The 19637-nt window shown below is 35.7% G+C and overlaps 1 protein-coding gene across 4 annotated transcripts in view; it reads right to left on the reverse strand.

The window, feature by feature from the left end:
• The window catches only part of LOC105213749 (chymotrypsin-elastase inhibitor ixodidin-like), a 344198-nt gene that overhangs the window by 67359 nt on the left and 257202 nt on the right, over nucleotides 1-19637 (reverse strand). For all 4 annotated transcript variants that reach the window (XR_008471427.1, XR_008471428.1, XR_008471429.1 and 1 more), the window contains one exon: nucleotides 13693-13783. The gene's annotated coding sequence lies outside the window, so the exon portion shown is untranslated. The remainder of the gene's footprint in view (nucleotides 1-13692; nucleotides 13784-19637) is intronic.

Raw genomic sequence — 19637 nt, forward strand, 5'->3', positions numbered from 1 at the left:
ATGCAAGTTCTCGCACCTGAGTTTTGGCACACGACGGCTTATTTAATTCATTGCCGTTATTTATAAATTTATTTATTTGCCAAAGACATATTTCTTATTAGAAAACGAATACGATTCGATAATAACAAAAAGTATTGAAACAATTTGTTTAGCTTTGCTTTTAGTTATGCGAGCGCAACTTATCTCTGCCAGCACACAAGCGACAACAGGCCAATTGCCTTGACTGCCGCCAAACTGGCAAGTGCTGCCAGACAAGACCGGCCACAAAGAGCAAGGGCAGCCGACGCTGATGGACACAAAAACGAAAAGAAAAACGTGAAAATGTCAACAGATAAGCAAAATAGCCAACACAGCAGCAAAGGGCGAGATTAGAATAAAATAATGTCAATGTGTGTGTGAGTGGGAGTGTATTTGTGTGGGTTTGTAGTATGGCTGTATGGTTGTTTGTGCCTTGGGTCTGCTGGCAAGGAATGCTGTTTTGGTCGCAAAATTCTTGTGTATGCAGGTCGACACAGTGGCTGCGATGCGCCGAAATTACCAGGCATTTTCAATTTCAGAAATTATTCATTATGATGGCGGTGACAACAACAACACCACATAGTAATAACAACAACAATGAGAGACTAACTACCACAATGACAATGGTAATGGTAATTGGATGGCCGAAGCTGAAGCTAAAGCTAATGCTGATGTTGATGCTGATGATGGCGGTTAGCGATATGCGAGCGTTGCGACCTGAAGAAGAGCACAACAAAAATTAGCTACAACAACAACAATAGCGCTAATAAGCAAAGCAGTGATGACTTTACTAGCTTTGGCTGTAGTCCGCACTGACGATGACGATGACGATGATGAATAGCTGTCGGAGCGCTGTTTGCTTAGACCAGAACAAGCGCAGCCATGCTGAACATGCCAGGCAAAGGCATCAGAAAAAAACAAGTACAACAAAAACAGCCACACCAACGATGTGGGCGTACCACCATGCATTGGCTTCTCATAACGGGGTATGAATAATTGCAGCTTAGCTGCCACGGTGTGTGGGTCAAAAGATTAAGTTATGAGGATGAGGATGGGTTCGTGTTTGCTGTGACTTTTTGTTTTTGTTTTTTTTATTTTTATTTTTTCATGCTGGCCAGAAGGACATTTGCATTTAAGCAGATTAGCGCATCAATTTACTGTTATCTGCTTGGCTACCAATGGCCGGGTTAAGTGGCTTGTGGCAACACTGCGTGTCATTGCCACAACCGGAGTGTGTGCTTCGCGTCTGCAGGAATTTGAGTAGCTGCCACAGCCATGGAAGTGACACGCAGGTGAATTAATATAAGACCCAGAATGTGAAATAGTGAAAGAGAGAGAGAGAGAGAGAGTAAGTGTGCGCGGAAGAGTTAGCAAGAAAGCGTGCTGCAAAGAGTTCGCGTCTGCTTTCTTTCTAAAAGGGTTGTGGCAAAGTGCCCGAGAAAATGGAAAGTGCGTGTAAACGCGTATGTTTTACTGCCAACGTGTGCATATATGCATACTCGTATCTGTTCGTTTATATACATGTTGGCAGACAAGTGTTCGCAAGTGTGTTCTGCATTTTATGGTTCAACTTCCATTTGCTGTTGTGCCAAAAGCACATAAATTCTTGTAATGAAATGCATTTTAAAGTGCTTTGTGTGTTGTAAAAAACGTACGCGGAGGCACGCAGCTCACGGCGGCAGTGCTGTGTTAGTTAGTTTGAGTCTTAGAGGTTTGTCTTCAATTTATATGAAAAACAATTTATTTTAGAAATGTGGAGAACAATATGTTACAAAAGATGCTATGAATACAATGAGAGTTCTATAAGATTTTTATACTCTTAAAAGACACTTTGCATACTCTTACAAATGATACTTCTTGATTTTTACATCATGGAAACTCTTTATATGATGAATGTAGAGGCGTTCAACAGTTCAATTACATTCAAGAAACGCATGGTAACACTAAATTTCATGTCATTTATGTATGAATTTTTAAATTGTAAAATTTAAATTAATTATGCATTTTGAAAAGGAAATCGTTAGCTTTCTGGGTATACTCGCATATCAGTTAATTTGGTAGTATGGAGAGACATTCCAACAAAGTACGAGGATATATTTAGCTGAATTATTTATCTGTAGCCAGCCGCTAAGGTTAGACGTGTTCTTATGGGCTTGGCGATTTTCGTTTAGAAGCTCACACTTCCTTGCTTGTTCGTTAATTTTTCACCAAAAAAATAAAATATTACAATGATGCTCCAGCCTCCATATTTGCCCGACATAACTCCGTGCGACTTCTTCCTTTTTTCAAAAATGAAGAGAACTTTAAAAAGCCGTCGTCATACAATTTAGTAGTATGGTAGTAATCGCTGAAGGAGCCCAAGGCTATCCCAAAAATCTAGTTGATAAGTATTTCGATGAATAAATAAATTATTTTTTTTTTCAAAAAATGAAATTTACCGTTATTTTTATACTCTCGCAACAAAAGTTGCTTAAGGGAGTATTATAGTTTTGTTCACATAACGGTTGTTTGTAACACCCAAAACTCAACGACTTAGATATAGGGTTATATATACCAAAGTGATCAGGGTGAAGAGTGGAGTTCAAATCCGAATGTCTGTCTGTCCGTCCGTCCGTCCGTCCGTCCGTCTGTGCAAGCTGTAACTTGAGTAAAAATTAAGATATCTTGATGAAACTTGGCACACTTATTTCTTGGCACCATAGGAAGGCTGCTTTCGAAAATGAGCAAAATCGGACCACTGCCACGCCCACAAAATGGCGAAAACCGAAAACACATAAAGTACCATAAATAAAGCTATGGAAATAAAATTTGGTATGAAGTATCGCACTATGAAGGGGCATATTTGGATGTTATTTTTTTTGGGGAACTGGGCGTGGCCCCGCCCCCAATAGAGCTATATAAACCAAACTTTCTGCAGTCGTTTTAGCCATTTCTTAATGCAGTCCATAAATGAAAGAAATCGGATAATAACCACGCCCACCTCCCATGCAAAGGTTAGGTTGAAAATTACTAACTAAGTTAACCCACTACTCACTAACGAAAAACGTCAGAAACACTACATTTCACATAATAAATGGCAGATGGAAGCTGCACTCAGATTTGTTTACAAAATGGAAAATGGGCGTGACGTCGCCCACTTATGGGTCAAAAACCATATCTCAGAAACTACTCGACCGATTTCAATGAAACTTGGTATGTAATAGTTTCCTTACATCCCAATGATATATTGTGAAAATAGGCCAAATCGCTTCACAACCACGCCTACTTCCTATATACCAGATCTTTGAAGACAATCTGATTCGTTTACTTTACAATATATAAAGTAAGTACTAGTGAAGATATCGGTGCAGCACTTTGCACAAATACTATGTTTATTGTGTGGCAGCCCCATTCTAAAATCGCCGAAATCGGGCCATAGGTTTTAAGGCCCCATATATCGAACACGAGGGCCTCGGTGCTTCTAACCCAATATTATGTTTTCCAACTTTCAATGGACTTTATGCACTATATATGACGAATATATGGGTCAAATTGTGTATTATTAATAGAAATAAAGTTAAATAAATAAATTGTGAGAGTATAAAATGTTCGGTTACACCCGAACTTAGCTCTTCCTTACCTGTTTTAATACATCTTGTACACTTGTTTGATGGTTATAATGTGTTTTTTTTTTTATATTAAACTATAGTAATATGTTCTTATTCCAGAGTAATAGTATAAATATTTCAATCCGTTTCTTATGTTTATTTCCATATCAGATTATTTGGGTCTTCTCTCATTGAGTGGTAATAATGTTTTGGCTAAGTCACTTATGCCACACAATCAGCTCACCCATATATGATTGATGCCAAACGGTGCAGAATACAATATAAAAGCAGTGTCATGGTTTTAAAGGTAATTTTCAGATAAGAGCACATGTTTTTTTTCTCAGAATACGAGCATGTAGTTGATGAGAAAATATATTACTGAATTGGTCACTCAAAGGGAGAAATATGCGATGAATTTTTTTTTTATTTTCTAACTACTCCTTTTGAACTGAATCACAAAAGTGTAAATTTTGGTTATGAAAAAATTGGTCAATAAATATGCAGTTTGAAAAATCCAAAATTGAAATTGAGGAAGAAACTACAAAAATTTCTTGACAAGACTAGAGTTTATGATCAGCGACGTTCAGAGATATTTAGTGGTACCAAATGGTGAGCTGATTTGTTTTATAGTTACAAATGAAAAAAGAAATTGAATTACAAAAGGAAAAAGTAAGCATAAAACTTGAAATGAAAATTTTAATTCCTTTCCACTAATGTGTCATTTTAGAAATCAGAGGTACCCAACTCATCGCTGGACATAGTCGCAGGTGCTCTCTTGTTCCAAGCAGTTGCCGATGTGGTAAAAGCGGCTCCAGAGTCGTATGAGGATAAAATTTAAAATAGCAATTTTATGTATATGGATATGTTAATTTTGGATTATTAATGTTTTTTTTGTTAAAGTGAAAAAACATTTGATGTATAATAATGAGTGTAGAAATATTTGAAATATAAAAAAAAATGAAATATGAAACTAAATTAAAAGCTGTGAGAATATGACACTTCGCCATGCCATGGTATTCGAATTGTCAAAATTATAACCTTCTTCATTAACCTGATATTAAGCTTTATCAATTCTATTGTGTTTAGGTCCACCTTTATAACCACGTCTGATCTCTATTTAAACATATTATATAAATAATCACGACCAATGCTCTAGTGTAAAATTTAACCGCAAATATTGCCTATTTCTTATAAAATTTTCAATCCTTTCAGAATCGTGCACTTTATAATCGTTCTGAGGCATTGAAAAAATATGCTAAAGGGTATGTTTACGTACATACATATTTAAAAAACCACCATACAATCAAAGTATACTCCATAAAAGGTCGCAAGAAGCACCTTTTCAAACCGATATCAATTTCTATAATCGACAAAGCTTCTGTGTACCATAGATAATAATATTATATGTAACTTTCGCTTTTTGCTTAAACGCCTTGGGACATCAAACTTTACGGCATACATTGGCTTCATGCAATGTAGTCACTTTCACTGAGCATAAAAATTATATTGAACGCTTTTATGCTTGAGCGACTACAGCAAAGCACTTTATGAGCAGAAGTATTTTAGTGCCAATCATTATCGAAGCACAAACTATTGGCAAAAGAGTATTCGGTAAATTGTTGCATGTAAATGTGGCGAAGAAGAGGAAGACATAGGAAAGGCGTTTAGCAACAAGGCAAACATGAAAACACAGACTAAAATATACAAACAAGGACATGCAGTTGCATGTGTGTGTGCAGTGAAGAATGCATTTTGTCTACTGTGTATAAAAAATTCACTCTTCGAATGAGTTTTCGTTGATGAGAGACCATAAAATTAACAGCAATTCTGCAAGCGCATGAAACCACAAAAGGAGCCACAAAATTAAAGGCAGATAAGCTGAATATATGTACAATATGGGATATCAAATAAAGCAGCGAACAAGTTGTTATGCGCGAAAGAAAACAAAAACAAAAAAATTAAACTTGACTTACGCGCTTTTTGCCAAAAAACAAGCGAATAATGTACGATAAAGCTTTACGAGAGTGTAAAAATGTAACGCGGGCGTGCAAAGTTTGTGCTTCGCCTTCTCAAAATTGTGGGTGAAGCCACAAAAGGACGATAAAATTGAGTGAATTGCTGAGATTTCGATGAATTGCTGCAGGCGCACTTCACATTCATACACACACATACACGAGTGCGCTTGAGCGCTAGTGCGCTCGAAAATGCATAATGCGATGCGTTGTCAGAGAGTGGTTGAAGAAGTAGAAGATTGAAGAGTGCAGAGCAGCAACAGCATGCAGTAAAAATGAAGATTTTAATATAAATGGAAATTTGGTGCTTCGGTTGTTGGCGATTAGCGCCATCATTCACTTGGCAGACACAAGCGCAACAGCTTGAGAGCGGCAGCAGCTCTTGCCCACACTCCTCTCCCCACTCTCCTACACCCACCTCACCCTCTCTTTGCCCGCAAGCATTTGAATGTCTTGCTGTTGATTTGATTCCATTCGTTTTGCAAATGGCAAATTGAAAGTTTCATTTCACATTTATTCATTTCGTTGGTGTGCGTCCTTTCGCATTGCTTGTTGTTACTGTTGCTGTTGTTGTTGTTGTCATTTTCATCCACAAGTGCCATTAAACGCAATTGGTTTGCTGTTGATAGTCATTTATTAAAATCAGCGACATTCATTAAGCGGCTCTTGCGCGCTTTTGGATTCTTGCGCGATAGCAGCTTTTGTTCATTTATGTTTGTTGTTGTTTTTGTGATTGCTGGCGATTTTCGCTGAAGTGCCATTTAGTTTTCATTAAGCCGCAGGCTTTGTTCGTTTGCGGTTTTTGTTGTTATTCCTTATAATTTGCTCATTTGTTTGCTGCTCGGTGAGGCAATCATTTAAATATTATGATTTTGAATTTTGCTACTTTAAATTCAACCAGTAAGAAATTCTGAAGTGAAGAAACCGAGCACCAAACAGAGTTTAAATACGTACAGAAGAGGCTTTTTTCATTCCTTTTGTCTCTTTCGTGATCGAAGGGTAGAAAAATATGCACATTTCTTAGTTCATACAGTTTATTGATTCTAAGTCGGAAATCATCAGATATTCATGATAACATTTGAAAAACTCAATACAATTCTGATACTCACAGCTATTAGTTCGAAAATACCCATACATTTTAGGCGTAATATTTTTTTTTCAACATAGCTGGAGTATCCATATCTAATATAATCCATAAGCAGCACTATACGAGTATATTAAGATGACAAACAGACAGCTTTGAATGTCTTTCAGGCCGATTTCTGGGAACAGTGATTCAACTTTGGATTTCAAAACGAATACTAGTTTCAAAGTTACTGCGGAATGATTGACCCAAGGTGTGAAGAGCGAATTTACAAAAAATACTGCAGAGAATGTAGATTGGACATCACTCAGAAATCTATATAGACGAGGTTAGGGAAATACTCTTAATAATATAGCTACACAAAAATATGCCCTGCCATTTTGAATGTCAGAAAAGTAATCAGCGACCTCCAAACCACCTGAATAACGATTTCAATCGAATCCAATGAACGTCATATTAGATCCGCCATTTTCAATTTTGAAAAACTGACACCACATTCGTAATATGTGTCCACCGAGTAGCGATTATTAAGAAAATCTGATGAATATTTACAAAAGCTGGCAGCAATTTTGATTTTTTTTTTAGATTATGGACCGCGGTTTCCGGTGTAATCGATAGATATTTTAGAGCAATGGCCATACCGTTTCTGGAAACCTCCTCGTAAAAACCTTATATGTAATTCTAGATTTTATCATCTTAGTATAATAAAACTATTTCCACACAACCTAGCCAAAAATTACGTGTTTGTATTTTTCTGGTGGGGAAGCTTATAGAGGGAAGAGAAGGACCGAACTCAGGTATTAGTGGTGACTACTGGATTCTAGGTGCTGAGTCGTAAGTAAAGAAAGCTTATATAACATAATATAATGCTTCGTCTTTAATACGAAGGAAAATAATGTGTTAGTTGGACTTAAGTAACTCCTATCTGGTGAATTATTAAGAAATAAGAACATAACAGATAATGACTTATGAAATATTGTAACAGAAGAGTTATATGAGAAATTAATAAAGTTAAAGAATTTGCAACGAGATTTTGAAAGAGACGCAATTTACTGGTTGGTTGGCAAAGAAAGCTTGACCGCAAGCTTCCGCACCTAGGCCATCATTATACTACTTGATAGCGTTTTAAGACAGGAGCTAATTAATCAATTAAGCGGCCTCTGCTCGATTAAAATTCTTATTAAGATCGATTGCCATACAAAATAAAAATCTACATTACTTTTTAATTGAATTTTAATCGACTTGAAAATCACATGTAACTCGGCCACAAAGTCGTACGATACAAAAAGCTACAGTAGATGTCGCTGCTAAAAATTTTAATCAGCTGATGAAACTTACCAACTTCTTATGAAAAGCAAAAACAAAAATGAATAACAGCTAATCGGTTATCGAGTAGCCAGCAGTGCGAAGGGCAAAAACTGGTTTCTCAATCAAAATTTTAATTGATCAATTAATTTGGCTGCCTAAAAACGCTATAATAGTAAGTGTCAACTAAACAACTCAGTCAGAAAGACTGTTACATGGTTAATAACCTATAAGAAGCAGTTTAACAGACATTAATCTCATAGTTGGGTAGTTTAATTTTAACTTTCTATACGATTAGTAATAATCAATTTGATGATTCAAACCATAATGAATAGCAATGCTACTGAATTTGCTCTTTTGTTGTGAAATATATTTGAAAGAAATTATATAAAAATCTATGCATTTAAAAATGTCCAGGGATTTGAGGCAATATTAAATAAATTCGTACACATCACACAATTTATTACAAACAATAAATCGCTAACTTTGATTAGAAACATTTATTTGCCAACATAAAATGCAGTAAACGATAGTACTCTCATTCAGTTCTTCATTAGTGCCGCAGTTACTAGCCAAATAACCCGATTGAAAAAGGTCTAACTGCGCAATCCGTGCCAATTGGGAACTCATATTCAAAAGTGAGAACAAGAAGCATATAAATAGTATATACCACACAGAGGTAATTTCACACAGCAATAGCTGTACCTTTTAAAATTTTTCTTTTCAAAAGTGATTCTTTAGAGCAAAGCACGCTCCTTTTGTCTCAATTACAATCCAAGTAATTCTTTCTCCTTGCTTTGGTATTTTTAAATTTTTGTCGTACATGCCATTTGTGGTTATTTACAGTACCCCCAAGTGAAGCTAACGTATGTCAGTCAAACGTTTTGGGGCCAATTATAGCATGCCATATCAGTAAATAGACCACCATTTGGCGCATTTTGTGCGTAATCAGCAGCTATTGAGCCAGTCAATTGATATGACTCTATATTGTTGTGTAAATGTGCGTGGTGTAAGAGAGTCTAAAGTTTAACTCTGACCATTTGGCTTTATATACCGCATGTGGTTGTGGTTGGTGGGGCAGTTTTGTAAGCTGTCGGTGCACCAGTGCGTATGAGTAATGTACCTTAAAACAGATTTTACTACTAAAATCTGAAAGCATACAGCTTGTAAGAGCTTTGTGCTGATTTTCACAAATTCGTCGGTCGCCATGAAAAGTCACTTGGACGATTGAGAAAATGTCGAAAATGCTGTTAAACATTCAAGTAGCGATTTGCCTCAATGAGTCTACTTATACATATGTAGATGTATATGTATGAATGTATATTCTTTTCTTACTTGAAATGCCTGACATTACCTACTCACTTTGTCGAAAGTAAAACTTTTCACTTTTCACATTTGTATCACTCGTCTTTGTGCTGACGTTTACAACGTTCCTTTTGTATGAGAGTTTGTGTTTGTTCCTTTTGTGTCTTCGTGTTTTTTTTCGTGTAACTCTACTGTGTGTATTTTATCGCAAATTTCTGCCGTCATCACTGTGACTAGTTTGTTTTAATGTGTTGGCCACCAGCCATCAGCCGCCAATTGCGGCGCCACAACGACACAATGGCAACTTCGCTATTTGCTTTTGCGAAAGTTTACGAAAAGGAAAAAACGCCATCGCAGAAGAAAACAAGAATAAAAAAATTAAAAATGTAAAGAAACTGTGCGCCTCAAAATGCCCAACGGTGCTATGTCGTAGGCGCAGCCGAGATGATTTCAACTTTTTCAAATGTTCGCCGAAATTGATTTTGACTGGAAAATGTTGAAAGTCTGATTTTTATGCGAAAAGATTTAAATAATTTTCTATTGCCTTGCACAAGAACCTTCGTAGCGTGATATGACTAAAAGCAGCTAGCTTTTATAACGGTATTATGTATTACAGTATAGCAGTGAGTAACACAAAGTAGCTTATATGTACCAATAAGTTGAGAACCTTTTTTCTTTTCGCGAGGAAATCGTAAACAACTTCTTTGTCATTTTACTGTCAGTTCGCTAAAGAGTTGTTAATAAATGATAATGAAAATCAGTTGTTGCAACATTCATTATTCAAGGCAAGCTATGTTTTCAACTACCTTGCTTTGCCTCTATTTATCTTGGGTTGTTGCAATGTTTTGTGGACGTGCGACAAAAATTTCGCATTTAGATAAACGGAAAATTTGTCTTAGGTACTTTATAAGAAGTATCTCTCTTACTGCACATCCAAGGTAGAAGGAGATAATATCGAAATGAGAAATTTTTTTTAGAATTGGATTTTTTATAGCTAATTGTAAGGAGTGCAAAATGTGGAGTGTAGGTGAGAAACTGTTGGCCATTTTATGCTTAGAATGCACAAACATTAAAATTTAGTATCATGAGACTGTTTATATGTTAATATGAGATTCTATTGAGCTTATCTAGCTTAATGTGTAATTTTTTGCTGATAAATTCTCGACGAGTGAAAACATAATATATCTAAGATATTTTGGAACTTGAATTTTTTTTTTCCAAAAAAGAATTATCAAAAGGTCATTTGATCAAAAATATCAAAAAGAAAGATAGATTTCCTTTGCTTAGTGTGTTTGCATGTCATTGAAAAAATCTTTTAAAAGAATCCGTAAATGATTTTCGTGGCAATAAAGCATAACAAACAAAAAATTACATTTATTTAAAATATCTAATTATTTTCTATTTAGAATTTTAGAATTTTCTGTTAGAATTTTGTAAAGTGATTCTGCCTGATAAAAAATTAGGATTTGTTTGGTGATCTTACTTTTTATTTTATCTTTAATTAAGCCTAATGGACAATTTGTTGATTGATTCGAAATAAGTAAGAATAATAAGAGAATGCGAATATTATATTTTGAGATAGCTTAGTACACATCTAAATATTGTAATAAGTGTTAGCTGATATAGAGGGCAGCTACAAATCTCTGAATATTTCGAATAATAATATTCTAATATATATTTATTAGACTATAGGTCAGTATATAACACAAATCAAATTTTGCTATGAAGCCACAATAGGATGTTTTCATTTATTTCAAGAAGAAGTTATAAGAAAGTTTCATCTATATTAAAACTATGTCAGCATGTAAGGGAGATAGATTAAGGGTGAAGGACTATTTTTATGGATTTTTTAGATTTTTTTCTACGACCATTAAATAGATAGAGCTTTAAATTTATTACCATTTAATAACATATATTATATAACAAAATTGAACTTTTGGTATACATTTGAAAAAATTGCGAATTTTGCTTTTTTAGTTTTTTTTTTGTTATAAAAAATCTAAGTTTTTGATTAATAATAGATCGTAAACGCATGGAACACTGAGTGCTGAGTGTACCCTACAAATTTCAAGACATTTGGTCACGCCGTTTTTGAGATACGATGGAGGAAAGTTTGAGAAATACAGTTTATAGAAAAATGCTCCTTCTTCTAACTGTTGTATCTTTTTTACAGATCACTTTACCACCGTATTCTAGACATCTTAAGAAAGCAATTTAAAAACAAAAATTTGAGCCCATCACATGGGATGACCCTCTTAAGCTAATCCCGAATATAATAGCATAGCATATCTTTGCCGGAAAGGAAAAATGTTCAGTCCAGAGATTCACTATAATTCACTATAGAAGACCTAAGCAGAACCATAACAAAAATATAAATGAAAGTTCTGAAATTCGTATTGAATCCTTTGAAGCCCTTTTATGAAGATTGAAGTAGATTAAAAAAATGATTTTTTTTGTTTACAAGGAAAATTAACTAGAAACGGTTAACGTAAGTAGTCATTGAATATAGAGTAAATTATCACAGAATATGTGGGTAAGCAGGTATTCGTTAATTTTTTGCAAGGACTATGTATTATATTACCGATAGGTCAATTTTCATGTGCAAGATATAAGACACATCTCTGAGTAATTCTAAATTCATGCACTTAACAAATAATTTTTATTTTAACCTAATTAGTCAATGAATCTTTAAAATATTATTAGAAAACTGTTTGAATTTTGAAAAATAGTATTATTTTGGCATGCTCTGGAATAAAAATAATACATACACTGCTGGTCACATACATAATTTGGAACAATATAAGATTTACAAAAAATTCATTTCAACTCAATATTAGCGTTAAATTTTCGCGTAGACACCCGCTGTAAATTGGAACGGAAAATTATAACCGTGCACCAAAATGTGCATTAGGTTGAGCGACAAAGCGTTAACACTTTTACTAAAATTTAGGATTTTGTTGAATTAGTCGCATTTGGGGTGTGCTGGCGTTTGGTCACATAATTAAGGACACACTTTTTTGTTGAATACTTTGTAATTGGACCAAAAATCTTACAGAAAATTATGTAAAAAATGTGTGTGTTACCTAAATCTTAAAAACCAGAACTGCGGAAACTTGATATTTACGAGTACGTTAAGGAAAAAAAGTCGATTCGAGCTCTAGTAATGGAATTTTTGCGCTCAAAATCAATGGTTACAATGTTTTGATTTATTACGCGAGTACGGAGAGTACTGACCGTAAACTAAGAGAGGCATAACTGAGGAAAACCACTTAAGAACTATCAACACGCACTTTCAAGGTTTGACAACTTTTGTTTTTAATTTTTTTTCCTGAACCATCAACATCTCACGAATATTGTGTTAAAGTTTTAGGTCATTCGGAGAAAAACTAACGAAGTTACAGCAGGTTGAATAACGGTACCTCCAGCTACCTGTGCTGAGTGTATAAAACTTTGAATCGATTTTCCCAAATATGTCATTTTTAAAGTCGGTGACCAGCCTACAGAAAAAACTATTGCATCGATCGTTTTGAAATTTTGAACAAATACTCTACATATATATAGTGACGTCGAGTTTTTCAAAAATTAATTACTAACAATTTTACAATAACAAATAGGTCGATTTTTTCGTCTAAAATCGTCATTTTGGCTTGAAAATGGTACCAAAACTTGAAGAATTAAAAAATTAAAAAACACTCGACGTCAATTGAAAGATAAACTAAAGAAAGAATTTTGATTTTTTGGTTTCGGATGATCCAGTGATGCTGTAGGCTGGTCACCGCACAACAACTTTTTTTCGAGGTGCCTGCAGAGATCGACGATAAATCCGTTATTCCTCGATATTTTTCGATAAAGCTTGTTTTAAGTATCCTTCAAATGTTTTACTTTCATATAATAATAAGTAAAATAAACTACAGCAATAATTTTTTCTAAAAAAATTCATGAAAAAAGGTCTTTTTTCGACGAAACAAACCTTACTCCCCCCTTAATAGATTTGCCTTTTTATTATAAAAGTATACCAATGTTTCAAATTAAAAATTTGTGTACCTAATTACGTGACCACCAGTGATATAGGATATATATTTATATATGTATGAGTTTTGAAACAACTTCTTTGGGAAAGCATTTGAACCAACGTTGAGTAGAAGTTTAAATTTTCGAGCTTGGTTATTATATTTTATACTAAAAACAGAAAGTAAGCAATAGAAAAAGTAGATTATTAATAGTTATTAGATCATCAAAGTCCCTATACTAATTTTAGTTATAGCAAATTGAGTATATTTTTCTGACAGTTACTACATTCATTTGCCAGTACGCTTCTTAAAAAACTATATAACATATTCAAGATAAATATATTTAACGACATGATGAAAATGAGACTTACCAGTTATACTCCACAATTGATATTTAGTATCGAGTTGAGTTTTATTCAGATTCTGCGGGAAACACTTTAGTGCTGATAAGAATTTCTTCACCTGCAAAATACACACAAACAAATACAAAATGCAGCTATTATCAATGAAATTCGAATGATTTGCTTAATTTAATAGCATCAGTGAGGCGCTTTTATTTATATGCCCAAGTAAGTCGGCGGATAAAATTAAAAAAAAAGAAAAAAATTTAATCAAACAATGCCGTTAGATAAACGACGGAACAGTTTAATGTAAAAAAGGTGTTCCACCCAATGATGACAGCACACACGCCATAACAACAACAACAACAAAAATAATGAAAAACCAACAAAACACTAAATGTAATATTTGCATATCCGTTAGGAAACGTACATAGACACGACACGAGTTGTGTGTCTACGATGTTAGCGTGGATGTGCAACGCCCGAAAGCACACAACACACTTAGGACTCAGCGAAAACAAAGAGATAAAGAAAGAAAACAAATGAAATAAGAGAAAATATGCAAACAAAGAGGCAAATGATATGTGGCTGGTGGGAGGAGTGAGGTGCAGAGTGTGTTGGCTTTATGGCTGAGGCGCGAGAATGGGAGAATAAAAGTCAGCTCGCGGCGCTGTTAAGTGTGCTTAAATATGTGTATATACGTGTGTGTAACGGTAAACGCAGCATACTTATATTCAAATTAGGCCGTTATGGTAATGATGCTCGAGTATTTCGGGTTTTTTTTTCGAGCAACACTGGCACACACAAAAACTTTTGAGCACTCGACGCCAACTTAAATGGCATTTGTTTGTTTATTTGTTTTTGTTCTAATTTTTTTTTTACTTTTTCTAAACAGTTAGAGTTAAATTTTTTATATGCCACGCATAAAAGGTACAATGAGGTGTATATTACATGCGGACCAATTTAAAGCGGATAAGCTGCTGAAGCTGAGTCTTAAACGGAAAAGAACCAAATGGGTTGCCTTTAAAGTGGGTTGTGGATAAAGTTGAGCGCGTGGGTTGAAATGGAAATTCTTTTCGAAATTTTACTTTCCAACTCTGTGCGGGGCTTTAAAACGCAATTCCAGCATGTCTATTCGACCGCGACGTGACGCCAAGCGAATGGCTTACGGTGGTTCTAGCCGGCAGCTGAGCGCTGCCTGCGCGCGGTAAGCGTGTATCAGGCACAAGTTGGTGCCGTTACAAAGTTTACAGTATGCGAGAATTTGTTGCTATTGTTGTTGTGGTGCTTGCGCTATTATTGTTTTAGTTTCATGCTGGCGTTCGATAGCCTTGAGCGGACACGGAAATCAGGCCGGAAAATTTATACAATTTGTGCATTATACCGTTTAGTAAACTTGCTGGCTTGTTGTTATTGTTGTTTTAGTTACTGTTAGGGGATTAGCTGTTGTTTGTATTGTTGTTTTTTTGTTTGGTTTTTCTAATTTGTTTGAAGCACACAGCACACCTTCAGTCGACCATAACAGCCTTCTTGTAAGCGAAACTTTAGATTTCGGCGAATTTCGCGAAACTTTCAAACAAGCCAAATTTTAGTCGGCGGATTTCCTTAAAAAGTATTTGATTTCAACTAAAGTTTAATAAATAAACTTTATTTTTCGAAAATAATATGGAAATAGAGTAAGCTGTGAGTTTAGTTATGGTTCTATAGTTTTTATGTGTATATGTTTGTGAGCATTAATAAGAAAGTTTAGAAAAATATAACAGAAAAAGTTGGTTGGTACACATATACATTTGACTCTGAAAAATTTATTTTTTGCTATTTGGTGTTCATTAACTTTATGGCAGTTACTTTTGCTTGAAGCATAGACCTTGACCTGAGTTAATGAGAAGTTCCCCGCCATCATCGATCTACCCGTAAAGAAGCTCATCGCGCTTCATCAATGTAATGAAGAGTTGTCATCCATAATCATTAAACTTTATTGTTGTTTGTATCTGGATCAATGGCAGAATTTGTGTGTCGTACGAAAACATTATGGCTTCCTTTTATTAAAATAATAAAATAAATAAATAAAGTAAGTAAAATATATCTAAAATCCTACTTCATATCAAAAAAACTATAAAAACAAAGGAGTAACCTTTCCGAAACCTATTTTGCATTAATACAATATATCCCATAATATTGAAATTCGAAGAATTTTGAATATCTCATCGATCAATTGTATATTGTATTTCCATGACCTATAGCTATACTGGCATGCTCCTCTTAATATGAACCAGAATTTATGGTAAATCCTATGGCAAACGTCGTATACACTCGCATCTTGTTGCATAGATCATCCATCTACCGGTTGCTTTGAAAGTAATCAATATGAATATATATAAAAATTATCAGAACCACGAGATAATATTTGCCTTCTGGATATTTGCCTTCCCTCCATGCGATGATCAAAAATCATCCCACATTTTCGCTTGGACTCGACATATACAGTTATGGGCAAAATCATAAGGTCACTTTTAATGTAGATTGACTTAAATTCTTTAGCAATTCATGTAGAAGGGGTTGTGAAATCAATTTAAAATTGCGAAACAAAAAAATTGGCAGAGGAGAACTTTTAGACGCTATCAATACTTCGTAGCTACACCAAAGCTTTTTGCATAATATATTTAGTTGGAATATGATAGAAAAACGTTTATAAGGCATCCGAAGAATTTGTCTTATAATCTGCGATATGCCATTAAAATTTATTTTAATAAGTAGGTTATGGTGTATAGATGTTTTTCATGGCCTGACGTTGGGTCAATGTTTTGAAGAAAAATATGGTGAAACACCTTTAAGTTTAAATACTTGAAGAAATTATGATACTTTTGTTGAGTGGAAAATGTATTTAAAATTAATATATGGCCCCCAAACAAACCCTCAGAATCGTTTTAGGACAACTTTGTTGAAGTTATGGGTTGGTCTGCGCAATCACCATTTGTGGAAAATATTCAAGTAGAACATAGGACAAAGTAATACCAAAACCAAAGCTGATTTATGCAAAAAATACACTTGCGTGGTACACGATTCTTTAAAAGATACACACCGGTTTGGTGGAATCTAAGCTTAAACCCTGCATGGAGGTAATAGCTAATAAAGGATATTCTATAAAATATTAATTTTGAAACATATCCCACTTAATATTAATAATTTCTGCGTTTAATCATCTGTTCGGATTTTGACCTTATTTTTATGCCCAATGAGTTTTTCATAAGGCCAAACATTTTAATTTTTTTATTTTATGTATAAAAACTTTTTTTTTAGTATTCGTTTTAAGATTTCAATTTCATAAGCAAAGAAGAATAAGATTAATTATTACATTTGAATTATTTTTTTTTTTTGGCTAAATGGGAAACCCGATTGTTTTGTCCATAGCCGTATATAAGATTAAATATCTACCGTTCGTAGAGTAGAGAATACCCATAATTTGAATTTCACTTCCACAACACAGAGATAAATCTTACTGACTGCGTCCCTATTTCCAAAAATATTATTTATTAGGCAACATATTTTTTTAAATCTATAAATCTATCCTTAAAGTATTTTCACTGACACAACATATTTCTGTATATGCTATAAATAAACAAAAAATATCACATGTACATCACAAAAAAATAGGAGAATAATGAACTCCACAGTGAAACACTCTAATCGACACTTTAGATAATGTAAATAAATAGAAATAATCTTCTCTTAATTTATATTATCATATTTACATTATATTCGCGTATACCTTTGTATTTTGGAGTAAAACTTCGGCACAGTTTACCAACTTTGACATCAACATTTGCGCATTTATATTTAAATCAACCGCAAAACTTTGTCAATAAAAACGAAAACTCCATTAGTGCAGCCACATAAAATAAATTTAATCGTTTATGATAAAAGCGCGACAGAGCAGCAGTGTTGGTGCTTACGTTATGCGAACTGTGGATAATAAGCCAATGTGAGAGAGATATGAAATTATGGTTAGTCTGGAGTGGAGGAGAGATACGTGATGATAGCAGAGGATATAAAATGATTTTGTATGTATGTGATTGGCGTTGCAACCGTTTAGCCGGTTATAGCCGAATCGACGATAGTGCGCCACCTGTCTCTCTCCTTTGCAGTTCGGCGCCAGTTGGAGATCCCAAGTGTAACCAGGTCGCTCTCCACCTGGTCCCTCCAACGGAGTGGAGGCCTTCCCCTTCCTCGGCTTCCTCCGGCGGGTACTGCATCGAACACTTTCAGGGCTGGAGTGTTTTCGTCCATTCGGACAACATGACCTAGCCAGCGTAGCCGCTGTCTTTTTATTCGCTGAACTATGTCAATGTCGTCGTATAACTCGTACAGCTCATCGTTCCATCGTCTGCGGTATTCGCCGTTGCCAATGTTCTGAGGACCATAAATCTTGCGCAAAATTTTCCTCTCGAAAACTCCTAGTGTCGTCTCATCTGATGTTGACATCGTCCAAGCTTCTGCACCGTAAAGCAGGACGGGAATGATAAGCGACTTGTAGAGCTTGATTTTGGTTCGTCGAGAGAGGACTTTACTGTTCAATTGCCTACTCAGTCCAAAGTAGCACCTGTTGGCAAGAGTTATTCTGCGCTGGATTTCGAGGCTGACATTGTTCGTGTTGTTGATGCTGGTTCCCAGGTATACGAAATTATCTACGACCTCGAAGTTATGACTGTCAACAGTGACGTGGGAGCCAAGACGCGAATGCGCCGACTGTTTGTTTGATGACAGGAGATATTTCGTCTTGTCCTCATTCACCTCCAGACCCATTCGCTTCGCCTCCTTATCCATGCGGGAAAAAGCAGAACAAACGGCGCGGTTGTTGCTTCCGATGATATCAATATCATCAGCGTACGCCAGGAGCTGTACACTCTTGTAGAAGATTGTACCTTCTCGGTTTAGCTCTGCAGCTCTTATAATTTTTTCCAGCATCAGGTTAAAGAAGTCGCACGATAGTGAGTCACCTTGTCTGAAACCTCGTTTGGTATCGAACGGCTCGGAGAGGTCCTTCCCAATCATGACGGAGCTTTTGGTGTTGCTCAACGTCAATTTACACAGCCGTATTAGTTTTGCGGGGATACCAAATTCAGACATCGCGGCGTAAAGGCAGCTCCTTTTCGTGCTGTCGAAAGCAGCTTTAAAATCGACAAAAAGGTGGTGTGTGTCGATCCTCTTTTCTCGGGTCTTTTCCAAGATTTGGCGCATGGTGAATATCTGGTCAGTTGTCGATTTTCCAGGTCTAAAGCCACACTGATAAGGTCCAATCAGTTTGTTGACGGTGGGCTTTAGTCTTTCACACAATACGCTCGATAGAACCTTGTATGCGATATTTAGGAGGCTGATCCCACGGTAATTGGCGCAGATTGTGGGATCTCCCTTTTTATGGATTGGGCAGAGCACACTGAGATTCCAATCGTCAGGCATGCTTTCTTCCGACCATATTCTGCAAAGAAGCTGATGCATGCACCTTATCAGTTCTTCGCCGCCGTATTTGAATAGTTCTGCCGGTAATCTATCGGCCCCCGCTGCTTTGTTGTTCTTCAAGCGGGTAATTGCTATTCGAATTTCTTCATGGTCGGGTAATGGAACATCTGTTCCATCGTCATCGATTGGGGGATCGGGTTCGCCATCTCCTGGTGTTGTACTCTCACTGCCATTCAGCAGGTCGGAGAAGTGTTCCCTCCATAATCCCAGTATGCCCTGGACATCGGTTACCAGATTACCACCTTGGTCTCTACATGAGGATGCTCCGGTCTTGAAACCTTCGTTAAGTCGCTTCATTTTTTCATAAAATTTTCGAGCATTCCCTCTGTCTGCCAGCTTCTCAAGCTCTTCGTACTCACGCATTTCGGCCTCTTTCTTTTTTTTTGTCTGCAAATGCGTCTCGCTTCCCTCTTCAGCTCTCGGTATCTATCCCATCCCGCACGTGTTGTGGTCGTTTG

Source organism: Zeugodacus cucurbitae, chromosome 5, assembly GCF_028554725.1.
Source record: "Zeugodacus cucurbitae isolate PBARC_wt_2022May chromosome 5, idZeuCucr1.2, whole genome shotgun sequence".
Lineage (NCBI taxonomy): Eukaryota > Metazoa > Arthropoda > Insecta > Diptera > Tephritidae > Zeugodacus > Zeugodacus cucurbitae.